This window comes from Triturus cristatus, chromosome 10, assembly GCF_964204655.1.
Source record: "Triturus cristatus chromosome 10, aTriCri1.1, whole genome shotgun sequence".
Classification (NCBI taxonomy): Eukaryota; Metazoa; Chordata; class Amphibia; order Caudata; family Salamandridae; genus Triturus; species Triturus cristatus.
In genome coordinates this window covers 1136066548-1136080680 of record NC_140593.1, presented here as the reverse complement: position 1 = coordinate 1136080680, position 14133 = coordinate 1136066548, and the positions used below count along the sequence as shown (strand labels likewise).

Here is a 14133-nt window from a genome sequence, read left to right as displayed (position 1 = left end):
AAGGTTATTGGCTGGTCTAGGCCCTCCTCATTCAGCTGCGCTAAGACTGCCCCTATGCCATGCTCTGTAGAGTCCATCTGCACAGTGAACTCCTTGGAGAAATCAGCGGCCCTGAGCACCAGTGCTCTGCACATGGCTTCCTTGAGGGAATCAAAAGCTTCTTGAAAAGCGGGCTCAATCACCCCTAAGGCTAACATCTTCGAGACTCCTTCCTTGATACTGGCTCACACCAAGTTTGACAACCTTAAAGCTTGTTCTTTACAGGGAGACTGTCTCTGGTGTCAATATCATGGTCGCACAGATGTGTGATGCTCGGGTGAGTGAGAACAAGTGGGTGAAGTGCCCCAGTAACTGGTAACAGTCACCTTGCTGCTCGAAGGCCAGGGAGGCAGAAAGGTTGGCACCCTCCCCTGACCCATCATGTTCCTGTGCAGAGAGAAGGTCAGGGAGAGGTGGACTCTACTCTTTCAATCCCTCATCTGTCATTAGGAGCATGCTCACTTCGGGCCTTTCATGGCTACAATCCAATTAAATAGACGTAGGTATCATATGTGACATGGAAGCATATGCAAGTCAGGCACGCCCCTGCCAGCTTCTCTGAAAAGGTTTTGAATGTGCACTAACATTGGTACTGCACCAGTTCAAACTGATAGAGAGCCCCCTTTGAGGCTGCAAATGTCGCCTTGATTGAAAGTAGGGCTATCATGTCAGGTGGCTGAGCGCTGAGAGGAGGGAAAAATTAGACCGTTCCCTTTAAAGTGAGGTATATTGGATGGCATCAAACCTGCTGACATCACTTCTTGTGATATTACTCAGCGTGGCCCTCATTGTCTATAATAATTAGTCCCCCACTGTTGTTCTTTGGACTAGTGCCTTAGTGGGGCATAAGTGAAGCAGGGAAATATGATCATAGGATGGTCACTGCTCTGAGGGTGTCAGCATAACCTGGCCTGTGAAGACAAAAGGGCCACCACCGAGATCACTGCAAAATAAACAAATTGATGGACGGAATGCTTGACAATTCAAACATTCACCCCCAGTCACATGGATCTGGGTTTAATCCATCGTTCTTTAGTTCACTTCGCCACCCCAGTTCGGACCCAGCCATATGCAAATCAGTCTTGACCTTGTTCCTTATGGGAACAGTCCAGCCCCAACTGCCAAGCCAGGTCCTCACTGGACCAGAAACAAGCACCCTGGATCCTGTTTCGGAGCATCACTCCTTATCAGCCAGGATAGCTTGAATCCAGTGGTGAGCACGGGACCCACGTCTGGGCATGCCCATCCCACTTAGGGTTCCAAATGCAAAATAAACAATTTCACAGCAGGGCCAAAGAGGAGGAAAGAGATAAGGTTTAAGTGACAGTGAAAGTTGAAAAAAAGTGGCATCCCCCCTTTACCACTTTTTTCCCCCAGTCACATTCCATTCCCGGACTGCTGTAAGTTCTGCATGACAGCGAGGCAATGGTGTGTGGTCTGAAACCAGTAATATACATAACGGTGTGAGCGTGCCCAGCAGGTGGACAAAGAGGGTATTAGCACCGATGCCTTGTATAATTAAAGCGTGGAAGTGGTTGAGGAGGTTCCCGACCCGACGGCTCACCGGCGGAATCGAAGCGGGAGAAGATGTGAGACGGCATGACCTCCAAATCGGACCCACCCTGCTGCCCTGTGCCGGGTGGCCTCTATGGCCTTGCGGGTGCTGGGAGGAGCCGTACCTAGATGGAGCAAGAGGAGCACAAACTCCTTGGTTTGGGACAAAGCTGCACAGCGTAAGGCCGTGCAGCATGAACCCGCCCCCAACCCTGCCCCCGTCCCTCCCCACAACCCCGCCCGCGGGCACACCCGGCGGGCCACTTGCAGAGTCGGGCCAGCTAAATTGCTACTGGGACGGGGTCCCACGCGGGCCATGGCCGGCGTGCTGGGACTCAAAGGGGAAGGATGTGGGTAGGGTGAGTATTCAATAGCACTAACCTCGCTTCCAAACACCGAAGCACGACCTAAGGGCACCAAGGCAGCAGCAACCAACCGCATGACCAACAGACGGCGTGGCAGGCGGAGACGCCCGTGCACACTTGGGAGCTGCCCCAAACCCCCCCTTCCCAGGCGGCCCGCTACCTTGGCCGGGCCACCCTGCCCTAGCTCCAACCCCACATGGAGAGATCGGGCGGGGGGAGGACCATGGAATGCACTCACCGTGCAATTGCGGTTGAGCAGCTCCCGTGAGCACGACCATATGGTGACGATCGAACAACCCTTCAGACGGCATGTCCAGCGCGCAAAAGAGGACGTCCAGATGGTGGGGGAGGCATATATACACCTCCCCCTGTCCTCGCGCACAGGAAGTGACTCTCGCCTAGCGTGCCGCAACAAAGCTGGGGGAGGGGGACTCCTCCCTGAGTCCCTGCCCATAAGGGGGGGTGTGGGGTGCCCCGGTGGCACTAGAGGGCTGCCCTCTTTAGTGGCCCCCTGCGGGGTCCTTGGGCAGCCGCAGATGGCAACCATTATTTCTGTCACTCTTACACAGTGGGTACGATAGTGTCAGGCAGAAAAAGAATACTGCAGCAGCTGAGCTATTTTCTATTAATCAAGTAGCTCCTGTTATACGCAGCGTTTAGAAAAGAGCGGGTGGGAGCACACACACACACTGCAGAGGGGAGGAGGATCACGCATGGCACCAGGTTTGGGTTCGCCCAGGACACTAGCTGAGTGAAGGCCAGCCCAGATAGCCCCGTCCAAGCACTCCTGTGTCAGTGCTCACAGGGGCGGCTGGTGTACACGGGCGAGATGGGCGTCTCCCTGCCAACCTGGGGGACAAAAAGAAATTGCCTGCAACACTGAGCAGCTAGCAATAAATTGTACTGGAGTGGCTGCTCGTGCTCGTGACAAACATGGGCAAATCTGTGGTTTTCTTTAAGGGGATGGGGGAGGATAGCCCTTGCTCTGTGCATGCTTTCGGCTGGGCGAAGATTTCTTCGACCTGGAGCCAGAAAGCAGGGCTGTGACGTAACACAAGTGGGCAGGATCTGTGTCTCACTGCCAGAATGGAATTTGGATTTTGGGCGTTATTAGCTTAGCCCAGGGAGGAGTTGGAGGCCCTCCATTCATTCCAATGGCTGGGGGCGGGGCTGTCCGGCAGGGTTAGAGGTGTGCCATGTATGGGGGTGTGGCAGTGGCCTTTGCCTCTTCCAGGAGACCCAGCAACACTTGCTTGTTGTTTTGCAAGTGATGGGTTTGCTGGGGTCTGGGGGAGGAGTCCAAAGAGCGGTATTTTCCAGTTTTGGGCCTTGGCTTCATCGTCGTGGATGGCTTGTGCTGCGTGCGTGCTGTACTGGCTGTTGTCACGCTGTCTGCAGTCTGTGTCTGCACACTTCTTGACTACATTACTACAGCCTGCAGTCCTGGCCACGAGTCACGACGAGGAGCCCGACTCGAGATTGAAGAACAGTGACAAAGCTGTCTGCCACTGGACAAGGCAAGTGTAAGCGAGTCTCGTGAGTAAGTGTGCCTCTCTTTTGATTTGGAAATAAAGAGTGTGTAAAACGCTAGTGTATGATAAAAGGGCTGTGCGCGTGAACGGATCGCAGACCCTGTTTGAGAGAAGAAGCCCCCCCTTCCCCCTCTGCCACACCTAACTGCTCAGATTTCCGCAGTCTCTCACAGGACCTTAATTCAATTTATAAAATGCAGAGCGGGTTTTGTCTTCTTTACAACTTTAATAATTGTGTCCAACGCGATGGCCTCTGGGATGAAGCAGTGCCAAGGGAGGAGTTCCTCGGGCACAGGTTGAATCGTCAAATGAATATTAACTCGACCCTCCAAACACATGCTTCACATGCGTTCACTAGGTTGCATAAGAATAGTGTACAGTGAGAGGATGCGTTCGTTGATCATATTATTGAGGTGTCATTTTGATTGTTGGCAGCATACAACGTAACAGTGCCACATAACAGCGAGGATCACAGGGCTCCGAGAGTTTTCCATATAATATACGTAACTGTACATGGTGAGCTTTTTAAGTGCACAGTTAATTCATTGTACGCAGTAATCCCGTCCCCATGCTGTCTTTTTATGCTTGAGCACTTCACAGTATTAAAATGAGAGACAGTGACAAACATATAGCTGAAGACATTGGACAGAAAGCACAAGAAAGATTGAAATACCGCATTTCTGAGTCTTTCCAGCAGGCAATAAACCACTTCCAGGGTTTCTTTTTTTCTGAGAAATCAAAGGAAGGAATATTAAGAAGGCCGGCTCCTCGGAAGCAGGTTTCATACACATTCACCCCGCGCGTGACTCCGGAGCAGGGTGGGCCACGGGTTTTAGGAATGAATGCGTGAACGAGTGAAATGAAGGACTACAGATGCTGTCCTTGTTATAGTAATATTGTGGGGTCCTGGAGTCGCGACCCACCCCCACAACATCCTCCTAGTCCTAATTAAATATTTATAGGGGGGTCATGCATGTGCAGGAACATACAGCGCCAGCACCATGTGTGGCAAAGGGCAAGGCCACATACCTCGCTCGGCGCCGCAGCATTTCACAAAGGGGCCTAACAGCAGTCAACTCAACAGAGCCCTCTGTGTGACTCTGTGAAATCTCTTTCCAGATCCGTTGAGCCCCCCACAGTACCCTTCAACTTGATTTTCTGAAAATGTCTGCTCTCATCTCCTCGAGGTCGAGGCCTTAGTTAATGAAGCCCTTCTCCTCCATGCCATTAACTGCGAGAAATAAATCCTCGCAACAAGAAATGGAAAATAAACCAGCAGATTCCAATTGCCTGATGTATTATATTTTAATCCATAATATATGAAGCCAAATGGGATTTGTAGTGTAAGCATGCAATAGGGGCACTGTTGTGTTTTAACTTGTAACTTTATTTTAGTGTTTTTTTGTCACTGCGTCTGCTCATTCTGCTGCCTGCTTGGGCTAGTTTGCTGCGAAAAAGGGGCACTGTTAACTTGTTGTAACTTTATTTTAGTGTTTTTGTCACTGCGTCACAGTGCGTCTGCTGCCTGGTTAGGCAGCTTTGCTGCGATAATTACAAATACTGACTGACGTCACGCCAGGCTGGGGGGGGTTGAGTGACTTTGTTTCCGTGCAGTGGGCCTTGGCGGTAGTTGTTGGGGGCCCTCTATCAGAACAGAAGCCAGGCAGCAGCGGATCCAGCAGCACTGCATGGCGGGGGTGACTGACTTTTGGTACACGGGCATAAGGCAGCATTGATCGTTTTGTGGGCGATTGTTGTAATGAGAAACTGAAGGCCTGGTGCAGGGACTTTGCCGCCCTAGATAAAGTAAGTTTGGTCTGCATGATGCAACACGCTGTAGTCCCAACTGTTAGTACCCCAGACCAGCACATCCCCATTGCCTCGGCCTGCAGCAGTGGTGTTCATCTTGGGCTCACAAGGGCAAATCCATGCTATATCTTCAGGTTATTCACTTGGGATAAATGTATATAAATTAGAAGGGGATTATTTATAAACCTGAATGGTCCAGTCCTCATGTACCTTTGTTGGACCCATCTGGGGCCACAATAGATTAATATTTCAGGAGCATTTTCTCGGGCAGCACCCAAGCACACCATCAATTGTGAACACTTGGTGGAGACCGAGATAGTAGTTTGCTCAGCTGTGGAAAAAATATGTGCTCTCCTTTGCACAGTAGTAAACTCTGACAGGTCACCCTTGCGTTACGGGAAAGCACATCAGTTAAAGACAAAGCCATTGTATGAAATGTGAGCTAAATCTTATACTGCTAGTGGACCTGGCCTTATTTTAATGAGGGGGCAAGAGCAGTCTGTGCAGGGCCCACATTCAGGATAGATCAGATGTCTGGCTTCCTTATTTTTCCTTCGAAAGGCATTCCTTCATAGTGTGCACTGACTATGCACCAACCTCATTTGTGTAGCTCAATCTCTACACTTCCCGACAGCTTGTTTGCCCCAGTGTCCACATCAGTAGTATGCAACAACAAGGTGATGTATTGAATGCTTGAATTAATCTCAGCCACTGGCAATCACTCTGGGCTGCACTTCAGTCCACCGGTTTTTACCCATTATGCCACCTCAGTCTGGACCCAGATATTTGCAAATCAGTCTTGACCCTGTTCCAATGAGAATAGTCCAGTCAGAAGTACCAGGTCAGGTCCTCCCTGAACTGGAACACAAACAACGTAGGACCGCTGTTGCCCTGATTAGGGCTCTTCAGCCAGGTACAGGTTGGTTCCAGTGGACAGTGAGCATTGGACCCACATATGGGCATTCCCGTCCCACTTAAAACGACACACTAAATTATACAAAAAAGTTTAGGTTTCTGCCTTTTTTATGGGAAATATCTTTATTCCTCCTCGTTTTTCTTTTTTCTATGTGTGTTGCCTTCTGCAGCACACAGAGAAAGAGGAAAAAGCCTCTTGTGATTGCCCACAACGCAGGCACCCTTGCACCATGGTGCAACGGTGTTTGCATTGGCGCACGGCAGCTCATTGTGTGCGGGTGCAGAGACAGGAATGCGCCGTATCTGATAGATACAGTGCATTCATGCCCATTTCTTTTGCCGCAGGGCAGCGCAGCAGGAAGGACTACTGTGCTGCCCTACAGCAAAAACCTCAAATACGAGGCCCTAAATGCAAACTACTTTGTTCTGATTTTGATTTTTTTCCTTGTTATGCTCTACATTTATATAGGTTTTATTATTTATGTTCCAGTTTAAAATGAAACTTATTTTGTTAACTCCTTTTTCTCTATTGTAATTTTTGAAACACTTTATAAACCATGTCTGTCACTTTCAGTATATCTCTGCTTTCCATCCAAAATCTTGTCGTCAGGTTTGTATGTTTTGCACCTCAATTTCTGTTATGTGGACCTTCTGTCTGTGTACATTTATAGTATATATATGCTATATTTTACTAACTAAACACAGTTTTCTGAAATATAATTTCTTTGTCCGGCTAATCTTAAAAAAACTCAAGGCTGAACTGCAATCCTGGGATGGATCTCTTTCGCCAATCGCCATCTAATTTTTAAAGTATTTACAATATACGGTGTTACCAATGGTGTGAGCCTTGATGACTTCCTCAACCAATACAGTAAAGAGGCAGAGATGTGTTGCAGGTAGAAAACACTTAAAGGGCTTGTTTCTATTGGTTGTGTGTGCTTGGCTTGGGTGTCATTTTGCAAGCAGACCAGTTAGAGGATTGGGCACATTTTTGATGTATCTAATGTTTTCTTCACACTTGTGCTTTAAAATGCTATATTTGGATTCTGTTTTTGCAACAATTTGCAGTAAATATGCAGCGTAAAAAGCCACCATTTTAATCCATTTTGTGCAAAATGTGCTTGCGGGGGGAAAACCCCCGCACCCTCCTTTCTCAGGTCAGGCTCGCGCGCTTCGCACGCTCGCTGTCCTACAATACAATTTTTCGGCTCACCACTTTCAAAATCCCCCAGCCGCCACTAAGTGCTCACAAAATACCTGTGTCCAGGCCCCCCCTTGGTGCGCGTGCTCCAAATATCAGATGTCATAGACTTCCTGAGTGAGCGTTCTCAAAAAGTACCCTGTCCCGGACAGCGCGTGCGAGCACGTTGGAAATAGTCTCTGTCCGGGTAATTGTGTGGCAGCCCTCTCAAAATACTTCTTCCACGTCATGCTCTGTGAAACTCGCGTGATGTTGCCTGCCCAAGTAGTTCTGTGCATTCTCTTGTGACATACCGCTGTCCAGGCCACCTTAGATGCACATTCGAGAGATGGCCCCTTCACAAGCCTCCCTGGGTGTCCACTCGAGACATGCTCCCTGTCCAGGCCACTCTGGGTGCGCCTTGCTCCCTGTCCAGATCTCCCTGGGTGCGCCTTGCTTCCTGTCCAGACCTCCCTGGGTGTGACTTGCTCCCTGTCCAGACCTCCCTCGGTGCAGCTCGCACCCTGTCCAGACCTCCCTGTGTCCAGACCTCCCTGGGTGCAGCAGGCTCCCTGTCCATGCCTTCTTGGGTGCTGCAGGCTCCCTGTCCAGGCCTCCCTGGGTGCGGCAGGCTCCATGTCCAGGCCTCCCTGGGGGCGACTTGCTCCCTCTCCAGGCCTCCCTGTGGGCAGCAGGCTCCCTTTTCAGACCACCCTGGGTGCGTCTTGCTCCCTGTCCAGGCCTCCCTGGCTGCGGCAGGCTCCCTGGCCAGGCCTCCCTGGGTGTGACTTTTTCCCTGCCCAAACCTCCCTGGGCGCACCTAGCTCCCTGTCCAGGCCTCCCTGGGTGCGCCTTGCTACCTGTCCAGGTCTCCCTGGGTGCGCCTTGCTACCTGTCCAGACCTCCCTGGGTGCGGCAGGCTCCCTGTCCAGATCTCCCTGGGTGCTACTTTTCTACCTGTGTAGACCTCCCTGGGTATGGCAGGCTCGCTGTCCAGGCCTCCCTGGGTGCGACTTTCTCTCTGTCCAGACCTCCCTGGGTGCGCCTTGCTCCCTGTCCAGGCCTCACTGAGGGCGGCTCGCTCCCTGTTCAGGCCTCCCTGGGGGCGGCAGGCTCCCTGTCCAGGCCTCCCTGGGTGCGCCTTGTTCCCTGTCCAGACCTCCCTGGCTGCGGCAGGCTCCCTGTCCAGGCCTCCCTGGGTGCTACTTTTCTCCGTGTCCAGACCTCCCTGAGTGTGGCAGGCTCCCTGTCCAGGCCTCCCTGGGTACGACTTTCTCCCTGTCCAGACCTCCCTGGGTGCTCCTTGCTCCCTGTCCAGGCCTCCCTGAGGGCGGCAGGCTCCCTGTCCAGACCTCCCTGGGTGCGCCTTGCTCCCTGTCCAGACCTCCCTGGCTGCGGCAGGCTCCCTGTCCAGGCCTCCCTGGGTGCTACTTTTCTTCGTGTCCAGACCTCCCTGAGTGTGGCAGGCTCCCTGTCCAGGCCTCCCTGGGTACGACTTTCTCCCTGTCCAGACCTCCCTGGGTGCTCCTTGCTCCCTGTCCAGGCCTCCCTGAGGGTGGCTCGCTCCCTGTCCAGACCTCCCTGGGTGCGCCTTGTTCCCTGTCCAGACCTCCCTGGGTGCGCCTGCTCCCTGTCCACACCTCCCTGGGTGCGCCTTGCTCCCTGCCCACACCTCCCTGTGCGTGACTTGCTCCCTGTCCAGGCCTCCCTGGGTACGGCAGGCTCCCTGTCCAGACCTCCCTGGGTGCGGCTCGCTCCCTGTCCAGGCCTCCCTGGGTGCAGCAGGCTCCCTGTCCAGGCCTCCCTGGGTGCGGCAGGCTCTCTGTCCTGGCCTCCCTGGGTGCAACAGACTCCCTGTCTAGGCCTCCCTGGGTGTAGCAGGCTCCCTGTCCAGGCCTCCCTGGGTGCGGCAGGCTCCCTGTCCAGTCCTCCCTGGGTGCTACTTTGCTCCCTGCCCAGGCCTCCCTGGGTGCGCCTTACTACCTGTCCAGGTCTCCCTGGTTGCGCTTTGCTACCTGTCTAGACCTCCCTGGGTGCGGCAGGCTCCCTGTCCAGATCTCCCTGGGTGCTACTTTTCTACCTGTGTAGACCTCCCTGGGTGTGGCAGGCTCGCTGTCCTGGCCTCCCTGGGTGCGACTTTCTCCCTGTCCAGACCTCCCTGGGTGCTCCTTGCTCCCTGTCCAGGCCTCCCTGAGGGTGGCTCGATCCCTGTCCAGACCTCCCTGGGTGCGCCTTGTTCCCTGTCCAGACCTCCCTGGGTGCGCCTTGCTCCCTGTCCACACCTCCCTGGGTGTGCCTTGCTCCCTGCCCACACCTCCCTGTGCGTGACTTGCTCCCTGTCCAGGCCTCCCTGGGTACGGCAGGCTCCCTGTCCAGACCTCCCTGGGTGCAGCTCGCTCCCTGTCCAGGCCTCCCTGGGTGCAGCAGGCTCCCTGTCCAGGCCTCCCTGGGTGCTACTTTTCTCCCTGTCCAGACCTCCCTGGGTGCGGCTCGCTTCCTGTACAGACCTCCCTGGGTGCTGCAGGCTCCCTGTCCAGGCCTCCCTGGGTGCGGCAGGCTCCCTGTCCAGGCCTCCCTGGGTGCTACTTTTCTCCCTGTCCAGACCTCCCTGGGTGCGGCTCGCTCCCTGTCCAGACCCCCTGGGTGCTACTTTTCTCCCTGTCCAGACCTCCCTGGGTGCTGCAGGCTCCCTGTCCAGGCCTCCCTGGGTGCGGCTCGCTCCCTGTCCAGACCCCCTAGGTGCTACTTTGCTCCTTGTCCAGGACCCCTGGGTGCTGCAGGCTCCCTGTCCAGGCCTCCCTGGGTGCGGCTCGCTCCCTGTCCAGACCCCCTAGGTGCTACTTTGCTCCTTGTCCAGGACCCCTGGGTGCTACTTTGCTCTCTGTCCAGGCCTCCCTGGGTGCTGGAGGGTACTGGGTGCTGTCCAGATGGGTGAGTATTCTCAAGGTCTCCGTCCCGGGCACCATGGCAGGCGAACAGTGGGTAGTGGGTTGAGGTTGGGCCTCCAGGTCACCCTGCCATGCAAACAGTGGGCAGTGGGGTGGGGGTGTGGTCAGGGTCGCAGGAGGAAGAGTTCTGACCTTGGGAAGTCTGTCTCTGCCAAGGATAGATCTGCACTTCTACAGCAGGAGACGCCCCTCCCCCCACATTGGGAACGTATCCTGCCGCCTGTCTGCACTAGAATCGATTAAAGAGGTAATCCGAGGATCCCGTCGGGATTAACCGGAGCTCCTCCAGAGCCCCCGACAGCCCCTCCCCTCGCCTCTGCTTCCACATTTAGCTCGCGCTCGGCCCTCAGTGCTGCTTCACTTCGAGGTGTAAGATCTCTGCGCTCTGACAGAGGCTGCACGTCACTGGAGCGCAGCATCTTTCAGCAGCAAAGATGCACTCCGAAGGCTCGCGGCATAATCATGAAAAGCATTAAAACCTGGCAGGATCCGGTGCTTGGGTGGGGTAACCAATGGCCAATGCTGGCCAGGCCTTATAAGGGATGTGCCCCCATGTACCAGAGTCAGTATCGGCAAAATGACAAATCCGTGCAAAGCTATCACAACCCAACTCCATCTGCACCTAACACCATCGTCGCCCAGAACACACCATCCCTGGACTCCAACATCATCTCCACATAACGCTGTCTTAATGCAACACCATCTCAGTCCAACACCACCCGCACCCAACAGCATCTCCACCCAACACTGTCTTAATCTAATACCATCTGAGTCCAACATCACCCACACCCAACAGCATCTCCACCCAACACTGTCTTAATCTAATACCATCTCAGTCCAACAGAAAACTCCGCCCAACCACATCTCTAAACACCATCTCCACTCAACTCCATCTTAATCTAACACCATCTCAATGCAACACCAACACCACCCCCACCCAACACCATCTCCACTCAACACCGTCTTAATCTAACAAACAGCATCTCAGTCCACCACCCCCACCCCCACCAAATAGCATTATCATTCAACAACATCCCCACTCACCACCGTCTTAATCTAACAGCATCCCACTCCAACACCATTCCCACCTAACACCATCTTCACTCAACGGCGTACCCACCTACCACCATCTCAATCCAGCACCATTCCCACCTAACACCATCTTAAACTCAACGGCGTACCCACCTACCACCATCTCAATCCAGCACCATTCCCACCTAACACCATCTTCACTCAACGGCATACCCACCTACCACCATCTCAATCCAGCACCATTCCCACCTAACATCATCTTCACTCAACGGCGTACCCACCTACCACCATCTCAATCCAGCACCATTCCCACCTAACATCATCTTCACTCAATGGCGAACCCACCTACCACCATCTCAATCCAGCACCATTTCCACCTAACACCATCTTCACTCAACGGCATACCCACCTACCACCATCTCAATCCAGCACCATTCCCACCTAACACCATCTTCACCCAACGGCGTACCCACCTACCACCATCTCAATCCAGCACCATTCCCACCTAACAACATCTTCACTCAACGGCGTACCCACCTACCACCATCTCAATCCAGCACCATTCCCACCTAACAACATCTTCACTCAACGGCGTACCCACCTACCACCATCTCAATCCAGCACCATTCCCACCTAACACCATCTTCACTCAACGGCGTACCCACCTACCACCATCTCAATCCAGCACCATTTCCACCTAATACTCTCTCAATCTACAAAATCTCTACTTCTCACCATCTTGACTCATCGCACTCTCAGTCCAGCACTCTTTCGAGCCAAAATTAATTCTTGAAATCCCTTTACACCAAAACTCCAAAATGAATGTCTAAGAGAATAATTAAATGCACTCCCATTAGCAGGCTATACTCTAAAAGTTTCTACTATCCATCCTGTCATCACCGATTTCAGAAAATGTGCCTTTGAGGAAGGGCCATCTCGGTTCAACCCCACCAACGTGGACCAAATTAACCCACCGTCTCCAAGATATGTCTAATTATCTTATTTTCAGTAAAGTTCTAAATACGGGCTATTTCCGTGGTCACCTATCCACTGTTCTCTGTTTAAGTCTTCAATGCTGCCAGGAGGCCTACGGGTGGTAGTGTGCTTTATAAATACAAATTCAAATCTCCATCTAACCCCATCTACATCATCACCATTTACAATCCAATGCCATCTCTTCTTAAGACCTTCTCTGCCCAACACTATCTCAATCCACATAACACCATCTCAATCCACATAACACCATCTCAATCCAACACTTTCCCCACCTTACGCAATCTCAACCCAATATTCTTTCAATACAATAACCTCTGAATCCGAAACCATCTCCGCCTAACTTTATCTCTTCCTCATACCATCTCAGGCCAAAACCATCTGCATTCAACACCATTTCCACCCAGCGAGCACCATCCCCCCAGGTTAGGTTTTTATTTTGTTGAGTATGCAATGACAGCAAGGAACCTCATTCCTATGCCAAGGCAGGCCAGGTAAACCTGTGCAGAGCAGTTATCAGGACATTGGTGCTGTTATACCTTCCGATGTTTGTTACACATTTATAGCATTCTCGGTTTTGCATCTTTGCTTGCTCCCGTGTGCACCTCCTTGTAAATAGTAGCCCACTGCAGAGCAAGGGCTGGCTGGCCAGCCTCTGTTTTCATTCCTGCTTAATTTCATGTATGTTTTCAGATTTAGTTTTTCTAGGGGCCAATTTCAGGTCTCACCCGTTAGATAGCTTTTAGTTGTCTGGTAGGTCACAGCCGCTTGTGGATCACACAAAAACATAAAGAGGGCTTAGAGCCCATCATTTGCTTAGTATTAATTGACTCTATTGCCACTCTCATTTTCTGGATTCTTATTGAATGGCATGACTTTCTTTTGTTGGGTTTGTCTCACCCCTGGTTTCTATTATTGAAAATGTCAATATTTTGACCCCTAAAGTTTAAACTTGGTGTCTTTATCAAGACAAAGGGTGGTAGCACCGATACTATTTGATAACCCAAATAAACCTTCTTAAAACGTAGATCTCTCAATGTATGGAATCAGAATCAAACCCGCTCCATTCAAAAAGTTTCTCTCATTCAGTTTCAAAGTAATACCGGCTGTAGAAATACTAACATATTGACAATGTCTTGAGAGGATTAACGTAACTCTTGCAATACTATGAAATTGCAGTAGCGGATTTGATTTTGAGTCCTGATATTGGGGACCTATGTTTTGAGAAGGTTTGATTCGGATTATCAAATATCATCAGTGCTACCACCCTTTGTCCTGATGAAGACCCCAGGATGAAACTTTAGGAGTCAAAACGTTGACATTTTCACTAGTGGATTGTTATTCTTTGTATTTTTGTGCTCATACACCAAATTTGAGTCATGGTGAAAAAATTGCAGCAGTAATGGGTTCACAATGTTGTTTATTGCTGTTTTGTATACAACACCAGTGCATCATTTTTAGGTCGAGCCTACAGCAGCGCATGCGCGGTTGCTCGACTTTTAGTAAATGTGTTTTAAAAGTGCTTCCCACCGGCTTTTGCTGGCCTAATGCTTGCGTTCACGCAAGAGTGAACATGCACAGCTGCCAGCTTTCTGATTACTTTCACTTTGGGCGCTGCTGCGCGCCCACCACTCGCGAGTTTGCCGGCACGCGTGCGCGTGCACACAACTCCCTCCGCCTCGCTCTCCCGCTTTGCATTCCCCGCGACCAATGCTTGTTAAGTATTGTGAAAGGCGCCCCGTCGAGCGGAGAGGCGCGTTGAAGTC

The 14133-nt window shown here is 52.0% G+C and overlaps 1 protein-coding gene across 2 annotated transcripts in view; it reads right to left on the bottom strand.

Moving 5' to 3' along the window:
• Window positions 1–14133, bottom strand: part of GRID2IP (Grid2 interacting protein) — a 305642-nt gene that overhangs the window by 202310 nt on the left and 89199 nt on the right. The window lies entirely within an intron of this gene.